Genomic DNA, 6,000 nt, shown 5'->3' with positions numbered 1-6,000 from the left:
AGGCCCCCATGGAGGTCAGGCCCCCCGGAGGTCAGGGCCCCCCGGAGGTCAGTGCCCCATGGAGGTCAGTGCCCCATGGAGGTCAGTGCCCCATGGAGGTCAGTGCCCCATGGAGGTCAGGGCCCCATGGAGGTCAGGCCCCCCGGAGGTCAGTGCCCCATGGAGGTCAGGGCCCCATGGAGGTCAGGGCCCCCGGAGGTCAGGGCCCCCCGGAGGTCAGGGCCCCATGGAGGTCAGGGCCCCATGGAGGTCAGGGCCCCATGGAGGTCAGGGCCCCATGGAGGTCAGGGCCCCCCGGAGGTCAGGGCCCCATGGAGGTCAGGGCCCCCCGGAGGTCAGGGCCCCATGGAGGTCAGGGCCCCCCGGAGGTCAGGGCCCCATGGAGGTCAGGGCCCCCCGGAGGTCAGGGCCCCATGGAGGTCAAGTCCAGTGCCTTCAGAAAGTATTCATACTCGATAGGTTGGACGATTCTCGTCTCATCACTATGGAAACAAAACGTGGAAATCAGTCCATCTGTCGTCACAAACACAATGGAACAATATGATTTAAATATTGAAAGTGTGTCAACACTTTGTTAGAAGCACCTTTGAGTCAGAGGTGTGAATACTTATGTAAATGAGATATTTCTGTATTTTATTTTCAAGGAATTTGCAAACCTTTCTAAAAAAACATTTTGACTTTATTATTATTGTATGTAGATGGATGAGATTGTTGACTTACAGCTGTGTGTCTGTTAGTTGTGTCTGTTAGTTGTGTCTGTCTGTTGTGTCTGTCTGTTGTGTCTGTTAGTTGTGTCTGTCTGTTGTGTCTGTCTGTTAGTTGTGTCTGTTAGTTGTGTCTGTTAGTTGTGTCTGTCTGTTGTGTCTGTCTGTTAGTTGTGTCTGTCTGTTGTGTCTGTTAGTTGTGTCTGTTAGTTGTGTCTGTTAGTTGTGTCTGTCTGTTGTGTCTGTCAGTTGTGTCTGTCTGTTGTGTCTCTCAGTTGTGTCTGTCTGTTGTGTCTCTCAGTTGTGTCTGTCTGTTGTGTCTGTCAGTTGTGTCTGTTTGTTGTGTCTGTTAGTTGTGTCTGTTAGTTGTGTCTGCTGAGGGGAGGACAGCTCATAGTAATGGCTGGAATGGAGTTAATGGAATGGTATCAAACGGAGACTAGTCAGGATCGAGGGAAAGATGAACGGAGACCTTTGTTGAAAAACTGCTCCAGAGCGCTCAGGACTTCAGACTGAGGGGCGAAGGTTGACGTTCCAACAGGACAACGACTCTAAGCACACACAAGATAACGCAGGAATGGCTTTGGGACAAGTCTCTGAATGTCCTTGAGTGGCCCAACCAGAGCCTGGACTTGAACCCGATCGAACATCTCTGGAGAGACCTGAAAATAGCTGTGCAGCGACACTCCCCATCCAACCTGACACCTTGAGAGGATCTGCAGAGAAGAATGGGAGAAACTCACCAAATACAGGTGTTCCAAGCTTGTAGCGTCATACACACGAAGACTGAAGGCTGTAATCGCTGCCAAAGGTGCTTCAACAGAGTACTGAGTAAAGGGTCTGAATACTTATGTAAATGTGATATTTCAGTTTTTAATACATTTGCAAAATGTTCTAAAACCTGTTTTTGCTTTGTCTTTATGGGGTATTGTGATGTCATTATGGGGTATTGTGATGTCATTATGGGGTATTGTGATGTCATTATGGGGTATCGTTTATAGATTGAGGGGGGAGGGGACAATGTAATACATTTTACAATAAGGCAGTAATGTAAAAAAAAAATGTGGAACATCTCAAAGGTTCTGAATTCTTACCGAATGCACTGTATAGGTGTATGGGACCCGATAGATATCCAACTAGAGTCGGTGCAGCCAGCTGGTTTCTCCACGCATCGCGCCGACAGAAACAAACATCTTTCTGGTAAGAAGAGGGGCGGGGGCGTATGCTTTATGGTTAACGAGACATGGTGTTGCCACAACAACATACAGGAACTCAAGTCCTTCTGTTCACCTGATTTAGAATTCCTCACAATCAAATGTCGACCGCATTATCTACCAAGGGAATTCTCCTCAGTGTCAACAAAACTAGGGAGATGATTGTGGACTTCAGGAAACAGCAGAGGGAGCACCCCCCTATCCACATCGATGGGACTGTAGTGGAGAGGGTAGCAAGTTTTAAGTTCCTCGGCGTACACATCACAGACAAATTGAATTGGTCCACCCACACAGACAGCATCGTGAAGAAGGCGCAGCAGCGCCTCTTCAACCTCAGGAGGCTGAAGAAATTCGGCTTGTCACCAAAAGCACTCACAAACTTCTACAGATGCACAATCGAGAGTATCCTGGCGGGCTGTATCACCGCCTGGTACGGCAACTGCTCCGCCCACAACCGTAAGGCTCTCCAGAGGGTAGTGAGGTCTGCACAACGCATCACCGGGGGCAAACTCCCTGCCCTCCAGGACACCTACACCACCCGATGTTACAGGAAGGCCATAAAGATCATCAAGGACATCAACCACCCGAGCCACTGCCTGTTCACCCCGCTATCATCCAGAAGGCGAGGTCAGTACAGGTGCATCAAAGCTGGGACTGAGAGACTGAAAAACAGCTTCTATCTCAAGGCCATCAGACTGTTAAACAGCCACCACTAACATTGAGTGGCTGCTGCCAACACACTGTCATTGACACTGACCCAACTCCAGCCACTTTAATAATGAGAATTGATGGGAAATTATGTAAAATATATCACTAGCCACTTTAAACAATGCTACCTAATATAATGTTTACATACCCTACATTATTCATCCTATGATATTGACATGCAAGGGAATCTACAGCAGTGGCGGCCCCTCAAAGCATGAAGGGGAGGAGCATCCTCAGTGAATTTCATGAAAATAGAATGTTTTACAATTTAAAGTTATAATTTTTTGATAAACTAAATTAAAAAATTCCAGCTACTCCACTAAACAGATCAGGGTTCCAGCTACTCCTCTAAACAGATCAGGATTCCAGCTACTCCACTAAACAGATCAGGGTTCCAGCTACTCCACTAAACAGATCAGGGTTCCAGCTACTCCACTAAACAGGTCAGGGTTCCAGCTACTCCTCTAAACAGGTCAGGGCTCCAGCTACTCCTCTAAACAGGTCAGGGTTCCAGCTACTCCTCTAAACAGATCAGGGTTCCAGCTACTCCACTAAACAGATCAGGGTTCCAGCTACTTCACTAAACAGGACAGGGATCCAGCTACTCCACTAAACAGATCAGGGTTCCAGCTACTTCACTAAACAGGTCAGGGTTCCAGCTACTCCACTAAACAGATCAGGGATCCAGCTACTCTAAACAGATCAGGGATCCAGCTACTCCACTAAACAGGACAGCGTTCCAGCTACTCCACTCTCTATGTTATGGACCATAAGCATTTGAAGTTCATCATTTTGGAAAAGCACCCCTCCAGACCTCACTACTGTACATCACATATGTGATAATGGCATCTATCCAATATTAAAGACTCATTTATTTATTTTTTCACCTTTATTTAACCAGGTAGGCTAGTTGAGAATACCTTTATTTAACCAGGTAGGCTAGTTGAGAACACCTTTATTTAACCAGGTAGGCTAGTTGAGAACACCTTTATTTAACCAGGTAGGCTAGTTGAGAACACCTTTATTTAACTAGGTAGGCTAGTTGAGAACACCTTTATTTAACCAGGTAGGCTAGTTGAGAACACCTTTATTTAACCAGGTAGGCTAGTTGAGAACACCTTTATTTAACTAGGTAGGCTAGTTGAGAACACCTTTATTTAACCAGGTAGGCTAGTTGAGAACACAAGTTCTCATTTGCAAATAAAGGACCGTTTCAAATATGTAGTCAGCAAACTCAATTGGTTAATGCCGTACAACTACTCCACTATCGATGTTATGCAATAGAATCGTCTTCATTGTACCATTTTCTAAACGCACCGCGGCAAACCTACTTACATAACATTGAGTCGCAAACATATGGGATACATGTGGGGAAAATACAAGATCGTTTCAAATAGGTAGTCAGCAAACTCTATGATTTAATAAAGTACAACTACACCACGATCTATGTTCTACAGCGTGGGTGGGTTGACCGAGGATTTTGCGTTTGCAGGATAGGTTGACTGCAGTGATAAATCCTGTATGGAGATGCACTGTTACAGACTCATCCATGAAAGAGGCAGTCTGTCTTCAGGAAGATCCGTCCCCTTTTAAAGTCGTGCAGAATCCCACAAGTCAGTTTCACCTCTCCCTGACTCCTCCCCTCTCTCTCTCTCTCTCTCTCTGCTCTCTCTGCATCCCTCTCTCTCTCTGTCTCTCTCTCTCCCTCTCTCTCTCTCTCTCTCTCTCTCTCTCTCTCTCTCTCTCTCTCTCTCTCTCTCTCTCTCTCTCTCTCTCTCTCTCTCTCTCTCCCTGACTCCTCCCTCTCTCTCTCTCTCTCTCTCTCTCTCTCTCTCTCTCTCTCTCTCTCTCTCTCTCTCTCTCTCTCTCCCTGACTCCTCCCTCTCCTCTCTCTCTCTCTCTCTCTCTCTCTCTCTCTCTCTCTCTCTCTCTCTCTGTCTCTCTCTCTGTCTCTCTCTCTCTCTCTCTCTCTCTGTCTCTCTCTCTCTCTCTCCCTGACTCCTCCCTCTCTCTCTCTCTCTCTCTCTCTCTCTCCCTGACTCCTCCCTCTCTCTTCCTCTCTGCTCTGCATCCCTCTCTCTCTTTCTCTCACACTCCCTCTCTCTCTCTCTCTCTCTCAGTTGTATACTGTACAGCTGGCAATTTACAGCCCAAAGGGGTGAAAGTCGTAATTGCCTATAAACTGTCCTCTCCTCTCTGCCCCGTAAACTGAACGCTTATATGGCATAAATCAAGACGAAACACTTTTTAAAAAAAATATTTGGATATATTTTGTCGATTTTTGAAAACATTAGAGGGAGTATAATTTAGTAGATTAGAGTCCACCCCTGGAACTCTCTAAACCCGTTATAAACTTTAAAGGCTGGACACTTTGTAACAGGTAAGTGCAAGCATTTGTTTTGTTGGGTTGGGGGAAAAAAGCCATCTGCAATGATGTGGTACTTGCTAAGATAAATCTCCTCATCCTACCTTTCCAAATAATACATGTAATATCTAACTAACTTCTTGGAAAAAAATGTATATGTTCAGATTTGTCCCAAAAGCTGCTCCCATTATCAGTCTGTCCAGTCTGTCCTCTCTGTCCAGTCTGTCCTCTCTGTCCAGTCTGTCTTGTCTGTCCTGTCTGTCTGTCTTGTCTGTCCAGTCTGTCCTCTCTGTCCAGCTTGTCCTCTCTGTCCAGTCTGTCCTCTCTGTCCAGCTTGTTTAGTCTGTCCTCTCTGTCCATCCTGTCTTGTCTGTCCTCTCTGTCCAGTCTGTCTGTCCTGTCTGTTCATTCTGTCCTGTCCTTTCTATCCTGTCCTCTCTGTCCTGTCTGTCCTCTATGTCCTGTCTGTTCTGTCTGTCCTCTCTGTCTTGTCTGTCCTGTCTGTTCTGTCTGTCTGTTCTGTCTGTCGTCTCTGTCCTGTCTGTCCTCTCTGTTCTGTCTGTCCTCTCTGTTCTGTCTGTCCAGTCTGTCCTGTCTGTCCTGTCTGTCCTCTCTGTTCTGTCTGGCCTGTCTGTCCTCTCTGTTCTGTCTGTCCAGTCTGTCCTGTCTGTCCTCTCTGTTCTGTCTGTCCTGTCTGTCCTGTCTGTCCTCTGTCCAGTCTGTCCTCTGTCCAGTCTGTCCTCTCTGTCCTGTCTGTCCAGTCTATCCTGTCTATCCAGTCTGTCCTGTCTCTAACACATAACCATCCTACTAGTGCTCTAATGCTGATTATTGGATGAACTATAGTAGTCTTTTCTTCAGTAAATGAGGACATTGTCTCATATTAAACTGCTATTTGCCTGTAAAGTGAGGTAAGATAACCCTGACAATTTATAGTAAAGTAGTAATCCTGTAGTTTTCATGGGCTTATGTCATCCTTGTCCTGGTCGGGAGAGAGAGAGAGTTCAAA

The 6,000-nt window shown here is 46.5% G+C and overlaps 1 pseudogene; it reads left to right on the top strand.

The window, feature by feature from the left end:
• Positions 1-4,729: 4,729 nt before the first annotated feature.
• LOC124047009 overlaps positions 4,730-6,000 on the top strand; it is a 72,659-nt pseudogene continuing 71,388 nt past the window's right edge.

This window comes from Oncorhynchus gorbuscha, linkage group LG10, assembly GCF_021184085.1.
Source record: "Oncorhynchus gorbuscha isolate QuinsamMale2020 ecotype Even-year linkage group LG10, OgorEven_v1.0, whole genome shotgun sequence".
Lineage (NCBI taxonomy): Eukaryota > Metazoa > Chordata > Actinopteri > Salmoniformes > Salmonidae > Oncorhynchus > Oncorhynchus gorbuscha.
Note: the sequence above shows the minus strand (reverse complement) of the source record. Positions and strands in the feature narration are given on the sequence as shown.